This window comes from Camellia sinensis, chromosome 2 (genome assembly GCF_055761805.1).
Source record: "Camellia sinensis isolate YWXY chromosome 2, ASM5576180v1, whole genome shotgun sequence".
Taxonomy (NCBI): Eukaryota; Viridiplantae; Streptophyta; class Magnoliopsida; order Ericales; family Theaceae; genus Camellia; species Camellia sinensis.
In genome coordinates, this window is record NC_138962.1 from 151,186,567 (window position 1) to 151,210,708 (window position 24,142).

The 24,142-nt window shown below is 37.0% G+C and overlaps 1 pseudogene across 1 annotated transcript in view; it reads right to left on the reverse strand.

The window, feature by feature from the left end:
- Positions 1-2,845: 2,845 nt before the first annotated feature.
- The window catches only part of LOC114302196 (pentatricopeptide repeat-containing protein At3g53170 pseudogene), a 29,823-nt pseudogene continuing 8,526 nt past the window's right edge, over positions 2,846-24,142 (reverse strand). The window contains exons 4-5 of the transcript XR_014360212.1: positions 3,227-3,350; positions 2,846-3,119 (exon numbers count right to left, since the gene is read on the reverse strand). The product of XR_014360212.1 is annotated as a pentatricopeptide repeat-containing protein At3g53170 pseudogene (transcript). The remainder of the gene's footprint in view (positions 3,120-3,226; positions 3,351-24,142) is intronic.

The window sequence follows — 24,142 nt, forward strand, 5'->3', positions numbered from 1 at the left end:
AAGCAAAAATACTTTCTTTTCAACCTTGTAAGAGTGTAGTGCACTCAGTGTTCTTGACTTAGAAAGTCTGTGTAAAATCTGTGGAGGATTGCTCCATCTGTGAAAAGGTTGCTAGCACCCTATGAAGCTAGAGTATAGTGGAAAATCTCAAGTGAAGCTTGAGGAGTGGACGTAGGCCGAGTTGAAACTGAACCACTATAAATTTGTTTGCCTCTCTCTCCCATATCTCTTTATTTTATTTAAATTACCATAACTATATTTTACATTTTCACTAGGCTAAATTCATTAACTGGCATAGTTGTTAGAACATTTATTTTAATTATTTTTATTTCATTAACTATATTTATGTATTGTGCTAGTCATAATTTTTATTAGGGTATTATTATTTTTATTTGTAAAAACCTAATTCACCCCCCTCTTAGGTTATCTTTTGGGTAACAAACAACAATTTTCACAACTTTTTCTTAAATTAATTAATCACATGATCTTTATATCAAAAATTATGAAATGTGCTCAAGAATAATATCTTTAAGGTAGTGAGTTCAAAAGTCCACATTTCACATTTTTTATTTTCACAAAAATAAACACAACTTTATTATCAACATATCACTTTTCATAAAATATTATGAATATAACACTTTTAGAGTTTTTAATCCTAAAACAGCTCTATAATCCAAACTTAACAATTTACACAATATTCCTCAATATCAATTTATTTTTCTCAAAAATAAATTCTGAAATCAAAGATAAAACAATAATTTAACTTTATATTTCTCAAAATATATCATCTAATCATAATATGATGTAAATACAATCATACAACCTTTAAATTTTATTTTCGGATTTTTTTTTACAAAATTAACAACACAAAATAATTTTTTCAAAATCAATATCAAAATGCCAACATTCTTAACATTTCAACATAATTTTTCTTCCAAGAATTACCAAACAAAAATCTGAAAATTATATATATATATATATATAAGCAATACCTCTTAAAATGACATATTTCTCAAAATAACCCTAACATAACTTTAATGTAAAAATATGAAGAAAGTCCCTACCTCAATTAATGAAGAATAGCAGATCTGGAAGGTAGATCTTACCCGATCATGAATCTGAGACTACCATTACGAAGATCATGACGAGATCTCCGACTTTTATTTATAATATTTTTTACAAAATCTCACTCTAAAGATTCTCACTCTAAACTTAAAACTTAAGCCAACAATAGAGGAAGAGAGAGAGAGAGAGAGAGAGAGAGACCAAGAGAGAGAGAGAGAGAGAGAGAGAGAGCAGGAGCTCTCTGCTCCACCCACCAAATGAAATGCCTAAAGAAAGGAAATGAAAAGATGGAAAGAAAAAGTGAGGAGGCAACCCACGTGGGTTTGCTTCTCAAAGTTTAGTTTCCGCAAAAATATAATTTTTGTACTAATACCTAAAAATTTTATAATATAAATTATAAAATAATATAATTTTTCTCACCACAAAATATATCATTTTTGTATATCACAAAATATAATATTTTGTTTATTATGAAATATACACATTTTCATTCTTTATAAAATATATAATTTTTCACCATATGGTACGCACCATAAAATTAACTATTAAATATTTATTATAACTCCTATATAATAAATAATAACAACTTTCAAAACAAACTCAAATTAAATTAAATCTAAGTCATGGATCCCACCCATAAACCAAACATGATCCAATTATATACCAAAATAGACCCAACAAATTTATCCAAATCATGATCTAAATATTCAAAATTAAATAACAAAATTCTGCTATAAATTAAACTGAACACCAATCAGTCTGTGAATTTTCATAAATTAAATACTCAGTAACAAATTCTGAAATTTTTACCCAACATGCTAGACTTGTATGTGAACAACATATAAAAATTTCATAATTTTCTGAGATCGGAAACTATTTTAAAAAAATACAAAATCAAACTATTTTCGCACAGAATATACACAACAGTCAAATCCGAAAATTTGCTCAATTAAATTATGCACTGTCTATTTTCAAAAAAAAAATAATGGGTCATCATAGCATCAACATTCAATGTCTCATTTGTTAAAATAATATTAATGTTGGAATGATCATGTTTTGTTATCACAATTTGTGTAACCACCTTATGAATCAACAATGTATTGATTTAATAAATTCCACCACTTATATTTATTACTAAAACAGTATTGACACGTAAAATGATAAGCCAAACATCATAAAAAAAAAATATATATATATATATATATATATATATGATAATCATAACATTATTAATGTAATAGATCAGTACTGGTGTATATCTCCCATACATTGTAGGCACGCAAAATGATAAAACACAATTGGGTTATAAAATTATGATAAGCCTAGCGTTACCCAATGCATATAGATTGTAGGTATTGAGAGCTACCTTGCCTGGATGATTCTAAAGTGGCCTTTTCTTGGAGGGATTCCTCGTTTAAAAATATATATGTATATATATATATGTGAATTGTAAAGCCATTTTGGCAGGCAGCAGTATTTGCAGTCACTTCTGATGACTTGAATTACATGAAACACGTTAATTTTTTTTTCAAAATAAATCCATCAACATAAGACTTCTAATTTGATGGGTGACAGTAATACCATGCATTAGGCCAAGATTTGTCAATAAACACATTAACAGAAATATGCACATGATTTAAATGTGATTCTTGAGAATAAACACATTAACCAGAACGTAAAGCACACCAACATTCATCGTTTTGAAGTTATTATTAGCACATGATTTACGTAATGTGCATATACCTTTTCCAAACTCTCATTTATTAGTAAACAGAAATATGCTTACATTTTTACAATTAATAAATAAAAAATACTGGGTCGACTTTCTCTACATGCGCCAAAAAGTATATAACAAGGTAATTCCACATTCAAGTATATTTTTAATCTTGATGCCTTGGAATAGAAATTCATAACAAGATAACAGTCTACTGTGAAATTGGCAATTAAGAGGTTAGAAGACGGTTGGAAAGCTCGAGATGATGATTGAGAAGTTGGCAGATTCTAACTGGAAACGCTTTATAATTGCTTCAAATTCAGGCAAGCGTAAAACTGCACTGTATAAGAATCGATAGTTTCAGATTTTTTATTCTAATAAAGTAGTTAAAGTCATAAACTAAAAGAAAAATAAATAAATAAAGAAGAAGAAGAATATGAAACATACCTTCCTTGTCGCTTTAATAGTGCAGTTGCAATCTTATGCATGCTAAAACTACACAAAGGTGAAATTAATTATGCTTGCATCATATAAAACTGTCCAAGCAGGCTCAGAAAACAAGCAGACTTCCCTGTTTCAGATGGACAGAGGCAAAACATGTGACTTGATTGTTTTTAAATGAAGAAAATTAAAGAAAATAACATTCCCAATTAAAAGAAAAGTAACAGTGAATGAATCGTATGCATGAAATCAAACAAGAAACAAAAGTCCTTGTTTTTTTATTTATTTATTGCCATTAGTTATTTTATTTTATTTTATTTTTCTTCAAATCAATCTACATTGAGAATGGAAGTCAGTTCACGGTAGTTGCAGTGCAATAAAAAATCTGCAGTGTCAACGACTTCTAAGTGCATCTCAGGTTCCTATCATGTGGAGAAATCCAGCAACATTATAAGATTAATACACCCCAACTATCACCCACTACAGTAACTGCTTTACAACCCAACAAAACCCCATTCCTAGTATTCAGAGTCCACTTTTTTTTCTTTTTGATAATTGTCTTGTTAGGGCCAGTTTTTGCTAAGCCCTAATAGATGTATGCTGGATACCTCAGCCTAGGGCCATTTCCATTTTCGCCTTTACAGAGGCACCTTCAACCACTTTGACCTAAACACATGACACTATTTGGTTGATGCATCATGGTTCTTGAAAACTTTTCAGCTTAATTACACCTTTACTCTCCAAAGTATACATTTTAAGTTATTTTGATTCCTACTATCTAAATTGTATCAATTAATTCCCAATATATGAAACTTTCCCAATGTGGTTCTGTAACGCCCTCAAAATAACAACAATAAACCCATCAAATAAGACATGCATTGATATGTAAAAGTTTCACATTCTTCCATTATATCAGAATTCTATCACATAAGTATTACATGTTAACAACAAAAGCAAATGCCCTATGGGCTTACAGCTTTCCAAGTTAACACTTGGTTACAACAAAAAAGTACTAACTCATACACATTAAGCCCTTGGCTTGAATTTACATGTAATACATCAAAAAGTAAAACGACAAAAGTGTGTCCGCCTCAAGCCTCCCAAGCTATGTCCTTGGAGGTGGCATGCTACCTGTACCTGAAAATGATATTCCCATATAGGGTGAGCCACAGCCCAGTAGAAATACACTAAACCAACCATGAACAATGACTAAAAGATTGTCAATTGATAGATGGCCAACACTGATACATTCACATAAATTACATATTCATGTCATACGACTTATGAGTCCAAGTTACTTTTCATTTTCCCCTTTTTCAACAGATAGACATATAAGCTCTATCCATATTCTCAACAGATATGTATATCAACAATGTCCCATATTCACAGATAAGCATATAAGCTATATCCACACTTCATAAAGATAAGCATATAAGCTCTATCTACGAAGTTCATCCCCTATCTTCTCCCAACACTATCCGGTTTAGAGGTACATCCCCTATCTTCCCCTAAACCGCGGAGTACATCCCCCATCTCCTCCTCTACACATAACGTATACAAACACATTGGTTCTATATACAATCACTCAATACATATAATTAATGTATTCTATCAACCGTCAAATTCCATGACACATTCCATTGATTAGTTTCCGTTTGCCTAATCATCATGCATTGTCTACAACAATCACAACTATCCTCCACCGATAGCCCAAAGCAATTATTTCTAAACAGAAAATAAATGCACAATGGATATTCAATCAACATTTCATTTCGGTGTGTGATAAACAATTCAACTACACCCTTTAACCCCATACATTCCCAATCTCGACAATTCCATTTCATTTCCTCATTTCTCACAATTAATTATCCCAATTAATCAAACAATGTAATTAGGTCATTATCCATAATTAACATTTCAACCCTTAGGTCCCATTTTCATCAATGATTCAACATTTATTTCATTACTCTATGCCAAACATGCATTTAGGTTTATTACAAATAAAACCCCAACTTTTGTAAAATTACACAAAAGTCCCAAACTTTCACAAAATTACCAAACCAACCCCAATATCTCAAAATACTAAAATTTAAAGACAAAATCCATAGAGAGGAGTAGGATATCCCTACCTCAAATCCGGAGCTCCAAAGAAGAAGATGACAAAACCCAACGTGCTCCAAAACCCGAAATTTTCAGATTAAAATGTAGCCCTCGATGATCAACAACTTTTTTGTAAAGGCCAAAGATGAGCAAATCACTCCTACTAGATCAAAACCTAGAGAGAATGTAGAGTTCTAGAGTGAGAGGCTCAACAATGGTGTTTTTGAAAAGTAGGAGAGAGAAAAGAAAGTGAAAAAGTGATTTGAAAAGTCACAATTCGGGACTTAAACCCAGTCGCCCCGCTCGAGCGTAAAACACTCCGCTCGAGCGTCACTCACAGACCCCCGCTCGAGCGGCCAAATTCCCGCTCGAGCGCCGGATGCACTCTCCCAGCACTTTTACAGAGCCAGGTCTCCGCTCGAGCTTCCAACATCCCGCTCGAGCGGAACTCACACAACCCCGCTCGAGCGGCTAATCCCACGCTCGAGCGTCCAACACTGCACAGGAAATACTGGATGGGTGTATTCCCCGCTCGAGCGCCCAAACCCCCGCTCGAGCGGACAGGCCAAAATCTGGGCAACTAGTTTTGGTTTCTAAACTCAACCAACCTGTAACAAATCTGCCCAACACATCCTATAACTCAAAATACATAGTAAAAAGGATGCAAACAAGATGATAAACAACTACCAACATCCATGGACACATGTCCGGATCACTGTACAACAAGGGTAAACCCGGGATCGCTATAACCTCCCCCCCCTTAAAGAATTTCGTCCCCGAAATTAAGCACAAGTTTTCAAAAAAACAAGTTTTCCTCCATTTTAAACAATGTCACTTTAACATTCAACAATCCGACCCATTACCGGTCACCCCCTCCCTTTAACAAGAGGCATTCCACAATATGTAAACAACATATGTACTTTCAACATGCATTAACATTACGCATTATCTTTCCAATTTCAACAATACATTCAACACATATAAGGTCACATTCAACTTCCATATGAGGCAAGTTCTAAAACATACTTCCAATAAACCAAAACATTTTCAATGTTTCACAACTTAAGACATATATAAAAGCTCTTAAGTTCAACAATAGTTCAAAATTTAAATACATGCTTACATATCAACAAACAAGTCTGGATATTTCTCACGGACTTCCAACTCACGTTCCCAAGTGGCTTCCTCCACTCCGTGATGTTTCCACAAGACTTTCACCAAAGGAATGGTCTTGCCACGCAAGACCCGATCCCGCCTATCCAAGACCCGAACCGGTCTCTCCTCATACGAGGTATCCTCATCTACCTCTAAATCGGTCCAATCCAACACATGTGATGGATCTGGCTTATACTTCCGAAGCATACTCACATGAAACACGTCATGAACTCCGGACAACTGCGGCGGTAAGGCTAACCGATAAGCAACCTCGCCAATCCTCTCAAGGATCTCAAAAGGACCAATAAACCGAGGGGATAACTTCCCACTCTTCCCAAACCTCATCAAGCCTCGCCTAGGTGATATCTTCAGAAAGACATGATCACCTACCTCAAACGCCAAAGGCCTCCTCCTACGGTCGGCATAACTCTTTTGTCGACTCTGGGCTGTAACAAGCCTCCTACGGATAAGCTCAATTTTCTCCGTTGTCTCCCTAACCAACTCCGGACCCAATAAAGGTGCATCACCCACCTCGGCCCAACAAACTGGAGACCTACACGGTCGGCCATACAAGGCCTCAAACGGTGACATACCGATGCTAGACTGAAAACTGTTGTTGTAGGAAAACTCTACCAAGGGTAAGTGCCTCTCCCACGTCCCACTGAAGTCCAGGACACAACCCCGAAGCATATCCTCGAGGATCTGAATAGTACGCTCGGACTGCCCGTCAGTCTGAGGATGATATGTCGTACTAAAGGTCAACTTAGTGCCCAAGGCACTCTGCAAGCTCTGCCACAACCTAGCAGTAAAACGAGGATCTCTATCTGAGACGATCGTCACTGGGACCCCGTGCAATCTCACTATGTCCCGAATATAGAAGTCGGCTAGATGATCTACCGAATCTCTCACGCGCATAGGAATAAAGTGTGCCGATTTAGTCAACCGGTCTACAACTACCCAAATGGCATCACTACCCCGCTGAGTCCTCGGAAGACCTACAATGAAGTCCATAGTGACATGCTCCCACTTCCACTCGGCAATAGGCAAGGGTTGCAACAAACCCGCTGGCCTTTGATGCTCGGCCTTCACTTGCTGGCAAGTAAGGCACTTCGATACGAAAACAGCCACATCCCTCTTCATACCCCGCCACCAAAACTGGCGACTCAAATCCTGATACATCTTAGTACCCCCCGGATGCACCGCAAGGCGCGAATGGTGAAACTCTCGGAGTACCTCCTCTCGGCAAGACTCCGGTACAAACAAACGGTCTCGGTATCTCATACTCAGGTCGGGATACACCGTCAAACCCTTCTCAACTTTCCCACTGGAGATCTTCTCTCGGAGAGATTCTACCTCAAGGTCACCTCTCTGTGCCTCTAACACTCTAGTCACAAGTGTAGGCTGCGCAACGACAGAAAACAAGGCCGCATCCTCAACAGATTCGCCCAGTAGCAAATCAAACTCGCCAAGTGCTCCCAACATCTCCCATTCCCGGATGGCTATACAAGCTACATCGCTAATGGATTTCCTACTAAGGGCGTCGGCCACAACATTGGCCTTTCCCGGATGATAATGCAACTCAAAATCATAATCCTCGATGAACTCCATCCATCTCCTCTGCCTCAGATTCAAGTCTCTCTGGGTAAACAGATACTTCAAACTCTTGTGGTCCGAGAACACCTCGAACTTCTCACCATAAAGGTAGTGCCTCCAGATTTTAAAGGCAAAGATCACTGCTGCTAACTCTAGGTCGTGTGCGGGGTAATTCTTCTCGTGTATTTTCAAATGACGTGAGCCATAAGCTACCACTTTCCCCTCTTGCATCAACACACAACCCAGACCCTCTCATGAGGCATCACAATAAACCACATAACCCAACCCTCTCTCCGGAATAATCAACACCGAAGCGGTGGTCAATCTAACTTTCAGCTCTTGAAACGACTTTTCACAAGTCTCACTCCACACAAACTTGACTCCCTTCTGAGTCAGTCTAGTCAACGGTGACGCTAACCTGGAGAAATCTTTCACAAACCGGCGGTAATACCCAGCTAATCCCAGAAAACTGCGGATCTCAAATACACTCGTAGGCTGTGCCCAATCCTGCACTGCCTCAACCTTGGATGTATCAACAGACACCCCTTCCCCGGATACCACGTGGCCTAAGAATTTGACTTCCCTCAGCCAAAACTCACATTTCCCAAATTTGGCATACAGCCTATGGGCTCTAAGCAACTCAAGCACCACTCTCAAGTGTTCCTCGTGCTCCTCCTCAGAAGGCGAATAGATAAGGATGTCGTCCACAAAAACGACTACAAACCGATCCAAGAATTCCCGGAAGGTCCGATTCATCAAGTCCATAAAGACTGCCGGTGCATTGGTAAGCCCGAATGGCATCACCAGAAACTCATAATGGCCATACCGCGTACGGAATGCCGTCTTCGGAATATCCTCCTCCCTGACCCTCAACTGGTGGTAACCCGATCTTAAGTCTATCTTAGAGAAACAACGGGAACCCTTCAACTGGTCAAACAGGTCATCTATACGGGGCATAGGATACTTATTCTTAACCGTAGCCCGATTCAATTTCCGGTAGTCAATACACAATCTCAAGGCACCATCTTTCTTTTTAACAAAGAGGGCCGGTGCTCCCCACGACGAAACACTAGGGCGAACAAAGCCCTTATCTAGCAATTCTTGGAGCTGAACTTTCAACTCAACCAACTCTGCTGGAGCAAAACGGTAAGGTGCCATAGAAATCGGCGCCGTGCCCGGCACTAAATCGATAGAGAACTCTATCTCTCGGTGAGGTGGCAAACTAACAAGATCTTCGGGAAAGACATCCAAATACTCACAAACCACCCTCGGTAACACAAGCTGGGTCTCACCACTCTCACCACTCTCAAAGCTAGCAAGTAGACCACTAAGCTCACTTCGCCCTCGCGAATCATACCCCGGTGGCAAAACACTACCAACCCGGTCTCCCAAGAAATGGAACCACTCCCCGCTCAAGGTACATAACGTGACCCTCTGGCGGTAGCAATCGATAACAGCCCGGTATGACGATAGCCAGTCCATACCCAAAATAACATCAAAACCCTTCATGGGCATGACAACAAACGGAAAAGGAAGCCTATAGTCGGCGACCTCTATATCACAACCTCTAACACCCTGTTTCAAGATCAACTCACCACCCAAAGGCGATACCACACAAATAGGAGATGCTAACTGTGCTAACTCCAATTCCAAAACAGATGCAAATGCAGCAGATACAAAAGAATGAGATGCACCCGTGTCTATCAACACATTAGCAACCAAGTTGCAAAACAGAAAAGTACCTCTCACTACTGATGGAGCCGGTACTAAATCCTGCGCGATAACAGCATACACGCGCCCCGTAGGCCCCTGGTCTACCTGCTCACCTCTCGGAGCAAAAGACTGCTGCACAGACTGGGATGACGAAGCTCCCGGATTGGCCCTCGAGGCCTGCACAGACTGAGCTGGCTGAAAACCCTGCGTCTGCCTAGAACCAGATGCTCCTGAAGTGGCACTCAACTGCGGGCAAAACCTCTTCAGGTGCCCAGGCTGTCCACACTGATAACAAGACAAGGGCTGCCCCCTGCCCAAACTCTGACTCTGCGGTCTAGCTGAAGAAGAAGTAGCTCTCTGACCCCCACCCTTCTGCGGGCAAACAGAAACCTTGTGACCCAGCTGGCCACACTTGTAACAAGCAAACTCCCCCTGATTGCCTCTCCCCGAGCCTGCACTCGGCACTGGAAAGGTCGATCTAGAAACTACTCCTTGAGACTGCTGAGGGTTATAACCCCTCTGCCTCCTGCCATCACCCTGGCCATCCTGGCTCCTCTTGGAGCCCCTCTGTTCTTCCTCCTCTTCCTGCATCATAATCTCCATATGAGCAACAGCATCTACCAGGTGTCTATACTCTCGGATATACGACCCACCAACTCTCAACTTGAGGCCCCGCCTCAACTTCCGCTCAAACTCACAGCAACGACGTTCCTCAGACGCCACTAGTTCAGGTGCAAATCTGGACAGACTAGTAAAAGTAGCCTCAAACTCGGCCACTGACAAGCCCTGCTGTTTAAGCCGGCTAAACTGGTCCCTCAGCTTCTCCCTAGCTGCTGCAGACAAAAACCTCTCCTGAAAAGCATTCACAAACGCCTCCCAAGTACCACCAACACGAGCCTTCTCGTACTTCCACCATTGACCCGTATCTCCCTTCAGCTGGAAGGATGCCAAGGTCACTTTCAGTGCTCCGTCCTCGATGCCAAGCATCTCGAACGTCTTACTCATTTGCTCTAGCCACTCATTAGCCTTCAGTGGCTCCTTCGGATCCCCGATAAACTCATCCGGATTTGACCGGAAAAACTCCCTCTTCAAGAAAGAAGGCCCTGCCTCAGCTGCCTGATTCCCAGCTCTAAGAATACCCAAAGCTCCTGCTATCTCTCTGGCCAAGGCACCCATAGCCTGCTGACCCACTGGCTCGGCCACATTGGCCTGGCCAACTCCCTCCTGCATTGCCGGAACCTCCTCCGGTAACGGTACCTCCTGCCTCGCAGGTCTACCACGCCTAGCACCTCTTCCTCGCCCTGACATACTAATAAAGGTAACACAGAACATTAGCGCATTCATAAATGTGCCGAAACTAAACACCCGCGTCCTAATGCATGGACAACTGTAATTCACTCCACGTAAGCACACAAACACATAAGCACTTACGAATTTCATTTCCGGATAATGATAGTCTCGAGGCGTTACTAGAGTTCCGGTTAGAAACAGCATTGATCAAGTGCTTTTCCAACAAGACTCCCAGAAACCCAAGGATCCAATCAACATCCTAGAAACTAAATCCCATACCCACATAGTCACATAAGCATGTTATCAATTTAGCACGTAGCATATAACACTACATCTAAGTCTCTTATCAAGCGAGACAAACCCATTGTGATACTATTCACTTCCCACGTACCCAAAGTATTCGAACCCGGTACGCTCTGATACCAAGTTGTAACGCCCTCAAAATAACAACAATAAACCCATCAAATAAGACATGCATTGATATGTAAAAGTTCCACATTCTTCCATTATATCAGAATTCTATCACATAAGTATTACATATTAACAACAAAAGCAAATGCCCTATGGGCTTACAGCTTTCCAAGTTAACACTTGGTTACAACAAAAGAGTACTAACTCATACACATTAAGCCCTTGGCTTGAATTTACATGTAATACATCAAAAAGTAAAACGACAAAAGTGTGTCCGCCTCAAGCCTCCCAAGCTATGTCCTTGGAGGTGGCATGCTACTTGTACCTGAAAATGATATTCCCATATAGGGTGAGCCACAGCCCAGTAGAAATACACTAAACCAACCATGAACAATGAGTAAAAGATTATCAATTGATAGATGGCCAACACTGATACATTCACATAAATTACATATTTATGTCATACGACTTATGAGTCCAAGTTACTTTTCATTTTCCCCTTTTTCAACAGATAGACATATAAGCTCTATCCACATTCTCAACAGATATGTATATCAACAATATCCCATATTCACAGATAAGCATATAAGCTATATCCACACTTCACAAAGATAAGCATATAAGCTCTATCTTTACTTCTCTAGACAAGCATATGAGCTGTATCTACGGAGTTCATCCCCTATCTTCTCCCAACACTATCCGGTTTAGAGGTACATCCCCTATCTTTCCCTAAACCGCGGAGTACATCCCCCATCTCCTGTTCTACACATAACGTATACAAACACATTGGTTCTATATACAATCACTCAATACATATAATTAATGTATTCTATCAACCGTCAAATTCCATGACACATTCCATTGATTAGTTTCCGCTTGCCTAATCATCATGCATTGTCTACAACAATCACGACTATCCTCCACCGATAGCCCAAAGCAATTATTTCTAAACAGAAAATAAATGCACAATGGATATTCAATCAACATTTCATTTCGGTGTGTGATAAACAATTCAACTACACCCTTCAACCCCATACATTCCCAATCTCGACAATTCCATTTCATTTCCTCATTTCTCACAATTAATTATCCCAATTAATCAAACAATGTAATTAGGTCATTATCCATAATTAACATTTCAACCCTTAGGTCCCATTTTCATCAATGATTCAACATTTATTCCATTACTCTATGCCAAACATGCATTTAGGTTTATTACAAATAAAACCCCAACTTTTGTAAAATTACACAAAAGTCCCAAACTTTCACAAAATTACCAAACCAACCCCAACATCTCAAAATACTAAAATTTAAAGACAAAATCCATAGAGAGGAGTAGGATATCCCTACCTCAAATCCGGAGCCCCAAAGAAGAAGATGACAAAACCCAACGTGCTCCAAAACTCGAAATTTTCAGATTAAAATGTAGCCCTCGATGATCAACAACTTTTTTGTAAAGGCCAAAGATGAGCAAATCACTCCTACTAGATCAAAACCTAGAGAGAAGGTAGAGTTCTAGAGTGAGAGGCTCAACAATGGTGTTTTTGGAAAAGTAGGAGAGAGAAGAGAAAGTGAAAAAGTGATTTGAAAAGTCACAATTCGGGACTTAAACCCAGTCGCCCCGCTCGAGCGTAAAACACTCCGCTCGAGCGTCACTCACAGACCCCCGCTCGAGCGGCCAAATTCCCGCTCGAGCGCCGGATGCACTCTCCCAGCACTTTTACAGAGCCAGGTCTCCGCTCGAGCTTCCAACATCCCGCTCGAGCGGAACTCACACAACCCCGCTCGAGCGGCTAATCCCACGCTCGAGCGTCCAACACTGCACAGGAAATACTGGATGGGTGTATTCCCCGCTCGAGCGCCCAAACCCCCGCTCAAGCGGACAGGCCAAAATCTGGGCAACTAGTTTTGGTTTCTAAACTCAACCAACCTGTAACAAATCTGCCCAACACATCCTATAACTCAAAATACATAGTAAAGAGGATGCAAACAAGATGATAAACAACTACCAACATCCACGGACACATGTCCGGATCACTGTACAACAAGGGTAAACCCGGGATCGCTATAGGTTCCCCATGCTTACTCTGTCAGCTCTAGCAATTGAATCAGAAGTAGAAGTGAAAATTCATCACTGTACAACAGCATAAATAAATAAGCCTTTACATATCACATGTTTCATACCTGGCATCAAACATGGGGGATGGCAATTGGTAGCCCTAATCACGATCATTGCAATGAGAGAATGGAGAACGGTGATTTCAGTGGCTTGAGAGTTGAAAATTCATCAGTGGAAGATGATGATGGCCCAGTTAGGACATACATGTTCACATTATAAGGTTGTCGAGATTATAATGCTTGAAAAAAGTATTGTACTAGATTTTTTGTGAGATTATTGTTTATTATGCTTGATGTCATGAAATTTTTGTTTTACTCTGTTTTTTATGCACTTCTAAGTTAGAAATGTGTGTGTGTGTGTGTGTGTGTTTTTCAAAGTTTTTTTTATACAAATTTGATTAAAATACTTGACATCCACCTATCATTTTATTGCTTCAAATTGTCACCCATGATATTGTTGGTTCAAGGCTTGATTCTACATACTTCACAAAGGAAATTCACCATAGTGGTAAATTTAAGGATGAATTATGGAAAAAGTACATTGGGGGGCAAATACATTGTATGACTACTTTGATGTCAATAAAATGTCCCTTCATATTGGATGATTTAGCAGAGAAATTGACTATGCAACATATGTAGAATTTAACTCTAGACTTCCTGGTGTATGAAAAATGGACTAGTTGGTAAGTTGGTTCTTCTATTGTGAACACAACTAACAATCAAAGTCATGCTTTGGAGTGATTTTGTTGGTCATGGGGTTGACAACGATGAGCTAGATGGGTAAGGTTAGTCAAGTGAATATGAGTACAGTCCTTTTATACATGTCTGGCGACACTGACATGTATGAAAATATTTTTGATGGTGATGCTGAAGAACTAACAGCACATTTGGTACATAGAAATGAAATGAAGTGGGAATGGAATACATGATAGAATAGAATGGAATGCTCATTCTGATTCTACTATTTGGTTGACATAGTAAAATGATGTGGAAATTATACTCGCGGATCGAGTTGGGTTAGATGGCTTCCCATCCGCTATCCCTTTGAACATAGGCGGATTAAAAAAAATCAATCTGCACCTGCCCGCTTAGTTAGTGGATACGGATTGAGCGGGTCGTGCGGGTAGGTGCGAATAGATTTGGTGGTTTTGGGCTTTACCATATTAGGCTTTTTTAAAAACTATTTTAGAGTAATTTTTTTTTACTATTTTGGGCTTTATTTGAGTCTAAAATTTTCTATTCTTCATTTTTTATAATTGAAACAAAAGTCAAACTTTCATATTTCATAAATTGTTTAATATTATTACTAAATAAAATATATTTCTTTTAACATACAAAGTATAAAAACATAAAATCATTTTCTTAAGGAGGGTTGGCGGATTGGGTTGGATCGGGTGGCCTCTCATTCGCCATCCATTAGAACATAGGTAGATTTTGAAAATCTCTATCCGCCTCTGTCCTACCATACTATCAAAGCCTCTTAAAAGCAGGTGGGTTGGGTTGGGTCGAATGTGTTTTAATAGATTGGCCGAATCTGTGAGCACCCCTAGTGGAAATTGAATGGAGCATAATTTTTACCAAACTGCCAAATCAAATATTGTAGAACTATATAAAATTTAAAAAATGAATAAAAATTTTAAAAATTTCATCAATATGAGCAAAATAATAAATTTCAACAAAACGCACAATACCCAATCATAGTTGTCAAATTGAGATTCGTATTGTGAATTGAAATGGCCTCGTACCGAATCGTGAATCGAATCAAATCGTGAATCTTAAAGATTCGATCACTTTTTTTAAATTACTTAAGAACATATATCTACATTTTTAGATGTTAAATATATCCTATGAATATGAAATATTTAGACTTAAATCAATGAAAATATTATTTTCAATGATAATCACGTAGTTTAATAGGTAAGGATTTAACAAAGATTCCTATCTAAAATCATCATCTTGCATTTTTCTTTTTCGATCTTTCTTATCAACTATTCTTAATAAATATAATAACCACATAGACAAACTATTAGTTTTCAAGGTAACAATAATTAACAATGTGTAGACATCCCCGAACGTCCTGGGAAGGAAATCCCGTTTTGTTCATTGGGGACTCACTACAGTTCGGACTCAAATTGTCACGGTTCTTAATCTGATCTTGCAAAGTGCAATGCAAGACTGATAAATCACCAAAGAGTCCAAATCCGGCAAATCGTTTTTGGAAAACAGATTTTTTAGAAAGAAGTGCCAAACTTGGACTGCTTTGCCAGATACAGAGTCACCACCTAAATATTTATTTTTGGAGAATTTAGGAAACCCTGACTCGTTGCCTAAGGCCACATGTCCGTCATCACCAAAGTTGTCTCGGCTCGAGAACTTGGATACGATTGGGAAAGGTCAGCTATGAGCACTCCCGCTCGCCCGATCAAAGATCGACATCTACTAACCATGATATCGATTTTTGAAAACATTATGTGCTCTTATTTCGGTTTATTAGCCTAGAATTACTACGTGATGCGCACAGCAAAACAAGTATAGACTGGATTGCCTAAGTTGGAACGAAGCATCGTATATCCGTTTGTTTCGAAAAATGGATTGAAGTTTGCTACTCGCAAGTAGGCTAAAACACGGGTTTCGACGAATTATTCCAACTCAAGCAACCCAACTTTCACCCACAGGCATTCAGGCAGTTATATCGCATAAGCATATAGCCTCATGATAAGCATGCTGTCATGGCAATCACTCACACGCATGCACGGATGCTAAAGCATAAACACTTATCGAGTACTCCGAGCCAAAACAAAAACTAGTTAGTAATCAATGCATGATCCTAATTCATGTTAAGATGGCTAATGCAACACATGCAAAATGCAACACATGCAAAATGCAACTAAGATAGGCTCGACTATTCTAAGATGGCATGTGAGATGCTACAACTAACACGTATTCAACTTAGAATTGAAATACAATGCAGTTAGCATGATGCGCCGAGCCTGGTGCATGCATGACATATGAATGATGCAAACATGCAAGCATAAGTATGCTAATTGAAACATGCCCTAATCTAACCATCGTAAGCTAGTAAATAAAAGGGAGAAAGACGTGGGGTTGGAAGACACGCACACACGCACACACACTTATTACACAATTGCGCTCGCTCGGAGAGTCCGAATAATAATACAAACCGAATAAATAATTAACTACCCTAACTAATTAAATATTACAAAACTCTTAACTAATTAACAAATTAATTAAGCTACTAAAGCAGTAAAACAGCCTCGGAAAGAGGGATGAATGCATGCTCGGATTGGCTTCGCTCGGAAACCCAATGCCATGCCACTGTTGCCTCTGTTTACACTGTTATGCGCTTCTGAGACTTGCACAAATCCCAATGTTGCTTTTAAACCACCCCTTGATCAGAATGGGATGCCACCGGCCAAGATAAAAAGCCACCAGCCATGGAAACATGGTCATCGACCAAAAGTGGAGCCATCGGCTGGATTTTGGTAGCCGGCCGGCACTAAAGATGGCCGACCGGCCATCTGTTCCTGCAGGACCCTGTTTGACAGCAGCAGAGGACAGACAGAGCATGGCAATGCATTTTCAAAGCAAATGTGTGCACAACCACCCTCCCTATCATGTCATGAATTCAAGGGAGTATAGTTCTCGACCCTCGGGCCACCAATCACGCATTTCCATGCATGATGGCCCAAGAAGCCAAGTGTGCAACTTCAATATCAAATGAAATGCACACAAAACACATCAAAGCCCCAACCTCTATCATGATTGGTCAAGAGGCAAGGGATGCATGCTCAATGCTATGCAACCTAAGCATTCAAGCAAACTAATGCAAAATCAGTATGCTAGCAAGCAATATGCAATAGGCATACAACCTAAATATGCAAACACGCAACCCAGCATACACAATGCTATAGACTATATGGCACCCACAATGCTATATGAACTACTAGCGGTAACCCGTGCGATGCACGGAAAAATAAACTATATACATTTTGTGTGATATATAAATTATTCTAATCTTGAATTATATTTTAATAGCAGCAAGCCACGATGTTAGGCCATCTTGGTTGATGTTAACAATAATTAATCTACAAAATTTCACAATAAAAATTTGATATACATAAAAAATTGTTAATTATAAAGATTGTTAGGATAATAGTATTACAATCACTTGCTAACATAAATAATTTGTATCAGACTATAGTGTCATGCAAAAAAAACAAAAAAAACAAAAAAAAAAAAACAAAACAACACAAAAACAAAAACAAAAACAAAAACAAAGCATTAAAAGAAATAAATTGTATAAGTTATCATAAATTTACTTATTTTAAATCAATGATTTATATTATTATTGTGGGACCAAATTATGAATAAATCTCAACTTTTAATTATAATTTGTAAGTAATCATTCTCCATAACTTGAATAATACTTGCATAGTTTCTACAATATTTAAAAAAAAAAAATCAAGATAAGAATTTCGTAGGATTATAAAAATTATATAAGAAAATAGTTTAATCCATTTTATTTATAAAAAAAATGATGACATATTATTTGAATTGTATTTGAAAAAACATAACAAATGATAGCTTTAATCATTATATACCCCAAAAAAAAAAAAATTATATAAGTTACTCAACAACAAAATGGTCGAATATAACTAAAGTCATGGACATTGAATTAAATCATATGGGCTCTAAATTGATAATATAATATAATAAATCAACTAATAATAAAAGAGAGATATCAACAAATATGTAGTATTTCTCTACCATCTTTGTATTATATTCATTAATTTCATATATCATATGAAAGTTTTACTTGTCTCAATCTTTCAATAAAATAAGCACCAAGAAAACAAATTTGATAAGAAATTAGTTCTAAACTTTATTATTAAAAAAATAGAAATTTCAAAGAGAAAATTTAGAGATGGGATTGAAAAAATACTATAACAAATGACAATCTTATAAAAAAAATAAAAAGAAAGAAAAAGAAAAAACACATAGCAATGATCTAATGTAAACTATTTTTAAAAATTAAAAGAAAGAATATCAAATTATTACCTTGGATAAATATAGTGACGGAAAATAATTGTGAGATTTTTGTATTGCCTTCTCCCATACAGCTTTCATTATTTAATTATTAATGCTCTTCTTATTCATAGCTAACCATTCTTTTTTTATATATATCTTTATCACTTTGTAGATAATAACAAATAATAAAAATTATGAGGATTAGGTTAAGAGGAGATAAGAAGTTATAGATAAGAGTATTTCACAAGATAAAAAATTCAAAATAAAAAAAGATAATGTGATAAAAGGAGAAAAAAAATATAAGTAAACCAAAATAAAGATTTAGATAGATATGTTTTTGATAGATATGGATTAACAAATCATATATTTATCTAAATTTTATTATTTTAATTTTTTTTGTAAATCAATTAGTTAATCTTTATCTTTATTTGTAGACTATGGAATTAATTTTTATAAATTATTTATCAATTCTTATATGTTTATTTATCTATAAGTCATGGAATTATTATTTTTCAAATAATTTTTAAAATTTTTATCTTTATCTAAATGTCATGAAATAAATTTCCATAAATTATTTATGATTTTTTTATATGTTTATTTATAATGAAATTAATTAAAGCACAAAGTGAAGGGCAAAAAACATGAGTAATTTTTTTTTAAATCAATTTTTTAACCTTTATTTTTATCAGTAGGCCATGAAATTAATTTTTATAAATTATTTATCAATTTTTATATGCTTATTTATGGGAAGAAATTTTAAATTATCTATAAGTTATGAAATTAAGTATTTAATTTTTATCTTTATCTGTATACCATGAAATTAATTTTCATAAATTATTTATCAGTTTTTATATGTTTATCTATATGGAGGAATTTTGAAATTCAAATATTTATCCATAAGCCATGAAATTAATTTTCATTTTAATTAATCAAACAAATAGAAAATTGAGGAAAATAGAAAACACGAAAGACAATAAAAAATGGTTGCCACATAGGAAAGAGATAATTTTAAAATTATGAGAATTTAGGAATGAATATTTACAGATTTTTGGCAAAATCACTACATTTGATTATATATATAGTATAGATGGCATGCTCAATGCAACTAACCACCTAACATACACAATGCAAGGAGTGACATGGCATACACAATGCTAACAACATAACATGCACAACACATTGTAACATGGCATACACAATGCAAGATGGACTTAAAGTAAAATGAGTGGGCCTCAGCCACACTCAAATTAGTGGCCCAATGAGATGAGAACAAGGCCCAAGATTCATGCAAACATGCACAATGCAAAGGCTCCAAACCTAAGGCACAAAATGCAACTCTCCAAGAGCAACGCAAGGATGAAACATGGCATACAATGGCATACATATAAGCTCTGAAATGACATGCTCAATGACCCCAAAACATGAAAACACCTCAGTATAAGCATGCAATAGACTTCAAAACTCAAAGCTAAGTAAGGCTATTACACTACAACCATGCATGGCAAGCACCAATCGACCAAGAGGCCTAAAAACAGAGCTAAGACAGCCCAAAATAAGGACAAAATCAGTTTGGAGTATGGCCAAAATGTGCTAGAATGAAGGGTCAAAACAACATGCAATGTAAGCTAGTATGCATGGTTTACACTGCAAGCATATGGAGCATATGAGGGACCACCAAACCAGCCAAAAACAGATTCATGACATGTCAAAATATGACCAAATACCCATTGAAATGTATCTAATACATGCAAGAATGGGGTGCTACTTTGAAAGGCTATAAAGAGGGTTGTTCTACACATGCCAGAGGCAAGCCTTAAATGACAAAAACAGCTCTGGAAAGAGTTCATGTAGGCCCTAAAACTCATTGAAAAAGGCCTGAACCAAGCTCAAGAAGTGTGCAAATAAGGGCTCCTTTGTAAGGCCAAAGATACTAGTAAACAAGACAACAAGGGAGAGGGTCACCCCTCTCCTTCTTAGGACCTCAAAACACCATCCCCAGAGGGATTTTAGTGGTGAGAAGGCCAATACAAGGTGGTCCCGAAGCTCAACAAAGAAGGCTCAAAAAGAGGCCAAACAAGGCCTAAGAGGGAGTGGACGACTCCCAACACCAAAATGGCCTTAAACAAACTTCAAAACCATGCAAATACAAAACTTTTTTCAGTTTATAGCTAAGCTTAAATCAGCATGCAAGATAGGCTAAAAGTGTGTACAAAAACAGGGAATAAAAGAGGGAAAAGGAGTTATCCTTGAAGACCACTTCCAAGAACACCAAACCAGCAGCCTCTTTGGATCAAAACCAGCTCAAAAACCCCTCAAACAACTCCTTAGCACCTTAGTAACCAAAGAGTAGTGTACTCCTAGGTGTTCTAGTGCAAGAACAAGAACAAAAACTCGCTTTGGAACACTCTAACCCACACAAATGGAGAGAGAGAGAGAGAGAGATATTTTATATATCAGATTTTTCAACCCTTGAAATGGAAGGAGAGGCCCTCTTTTATAGAGGAGCAAAGGTCCAAGCTTCTAAGAGAAGCTTGGAGCAAAGGGGCCAAGCCTCTCTTAGAAGCTAAAGCAAAAAGTGTCAAGCTTCTTGAGGAAGCTAGAGCAAAGGGGTCAAGCTTCCTCAAGAAGCTAAGAAAAGTTCAAGCTTCTCTTGGAAGCTTGAAGCAAAAGGGTCAAGCTTCTTGGAGAAGCTAAAAAAGGTTCAAGCTTCCTCAAGAAGCTAAAACAAGGGTTCAAAAGGTTCAAGCTTCCTCAAGAAGCTAAAACAAAGGTTCAAAAGGGTTAAGCTCCCTCAAGAAAAGGTCTCGGCCAAGAAAAGTGGCCGATTGGTCAAAACAATGGCCGGCCGACCAAAAACATTGCCGACTGGCCAACACTTTTGGCCGGTAGCAAGAAAACAGGGCCGGTGGCCTCAGGCCATGGCTGGTGAGGTGTGGGGATGGCCAACAAGCTATTTCCCAACCTCAAAAGCAAAACAACAAGTGTTTGGTGCAAAACCAAACACAAAACAAACAAGTCGAGAGGTCTTGAGGCAAGGCACGTAGCCGAAACCTCCGAGAACTCAAGACGAACACAAACATGAATGATGATCGAGTGTTCAAACAATGACGTCCAAGTCTTGAGGACGGTCAAAAATGGGGTGTCTACACAATGATATTGATATTTGAACAATAAGCATACGTACTTTTCTAAGTAACAATGAGCAAATCATAAGAAAGAATTATTTTAGAATATTTTATTTTAAAGTCTAAAACATTTTAAAAGGTATAACTGACCTCACACATGTAATATTCAATTTAATAAAATAGCAATAAATAATTCAAAATATAACTTTAATCTTAAAAATCTTTAGAAGAAATATTATGATTTTTTAAAAGGAAAAAAAACGAGAAGAATGGTTAAAAATATGTTTGGCCTGACTGAATCCAATTGGATACTATTAAAAACACCATGATCACTAAAATAACAACAAATCCTGTGTATATGTTGGTTATTTTGATACTAAACGCTATTAGAAGTTGTATTATGTCATTTTCACTAAAAAGATGGAGAAGAAAATAATCGAAAATATGTTGGACACAATGGCCTTGTTTGGTTTGTGTTTCCCAAAAATTTTTGAAAAAAGTTCTCTACAAATAAGTTTTCAAAAGTAATCAAACCAAACAAATTTTTCCAAAAAAATTTCCCAAAACTTGTTTGGTTTACAAGTTTTCCAAACAAATCTCTCTCATACACATCAAATCAATCACTTTTTTCAAAACTCTCTCTCAAAATAATTTTCCAAAACATCTTTTGAAAAAAACCAAACCAAACAACTTTTCGTACTTTTTATCTCTAAAACTCATCTCCCAAACTCAAACCAAACATACCCAATAATTTCAAAAATTGCATGAATCGTAAAAAGTGAATCGAATCGTAAATCAATTTTGAATCGTGCGATTCATTAGAGATTCACTTCTAAAATAGATTCACCTATAGATTCGTATCGATTTTACAAAAATTGCGAATCGAATCGTGAATCGAATTGTCAATTGTAAGATTCTAATAACAGAGCCCACAATCATAATAAAAATATTCATTAATCTTAAAGTGTACAAGTGTAGAAAAATATAAATACCATAGTAATGGAACAAAAACATTAAAATATCCACAATCAAATGTCTACTTCACAAGCTAATAAAATCTAATCTCAATCAAGTAATAATTGCTTTCACCCACTCTTCTTTCTCTTCATCATCAATTGTGAAAAATATCTGAGTCAAATCACAAATTTTAACTGTTACTTTATGTCGCTCAACCACACGCAAACCTTGTAGTTTCATAAACGCTTTGTATGTGAAACAAACTTTTTTTTTTTTTTTTCGGGGGAGGGGGGAGGACAAACAAGCTATATATTAAAGAAAAAACATGATACACAACTGAAATATATACATATATATATATATATGAAACTCTATGAAATCATATAAACTGTATAATAGAAAATATATACATGTAATATATATATATATATATATATAAATGCCTTACAACTAACATACAAATAAATTGAAACATAATTATAAAAAAATAAAAAATAAAAAATAAAAAATAAAAAATTGCATTGAACCTGATAGAAGAACAATGATGGAGTTGTCTATAACTGGTTGTTTAGTAGGTGAGAGTATTCGTAGAGAGAGAATGTGAGAGAGAAAAAAAAATCCTAAAAGCAATCATTTTTTGTTTTTTATTTTTATCAAGAGAGATCGATGTTTTGTTTTATGATGATTCCATGTTGGAATGGAATAGTTATTCCTTAGCTTCCCGCATGAAATAGGTATTCTCACTTTTTGTTGGAATTGGCATTCTCATGGAATAGCTATTCCCATGGAATAGCTATTCCCACTTAAATAAAGCATACCAAACGAGAAAAAGGGAATATAAAACTGGGTATTCCATTCCATTGTACCAAATGTGCTCTAAGGAGTTTAGGTAGCTCATCTGATGAGGACAATGGCTAAAGGAAAAAACCAGTATTTAAGCAATTTAGAGTTGAAACTATCCACAGCTTAGATTGGGTATGCTTTCAGTACAACAGAGAATTTTTAAGGCTGCAATAAAATAACACGCTATTAAGCATCAAAGGGCTGATCGATTGATGAAAAATTATAAGAGAAGAGTGAAGGAAAAGTGTAAAGAAGGCAGCTGACCGGGGTGAAATGTAATTTGCCCATATTTTTTCTGCTAAGTTGTAATGTGTTAAAAATGAATAATATTAAAGATTGATGTCAAATACAAATTGTTTGTGTATAAATAAATTTTAGGAGAAATTACAACACCACAAAAAAATAAGAATACAAGGTTTAAGCCTTGTAACAAAATAAATCCTAAGTTTTCAATTTCATCAATTTAAACCCTGACTTTCTAAAATAGTTTCAATTCTAACCATCCGTCCAGTTCCGTTAAAAAACACTAGCGGCAACTGGTATCTATTAATTCACACTCATTTTTCTT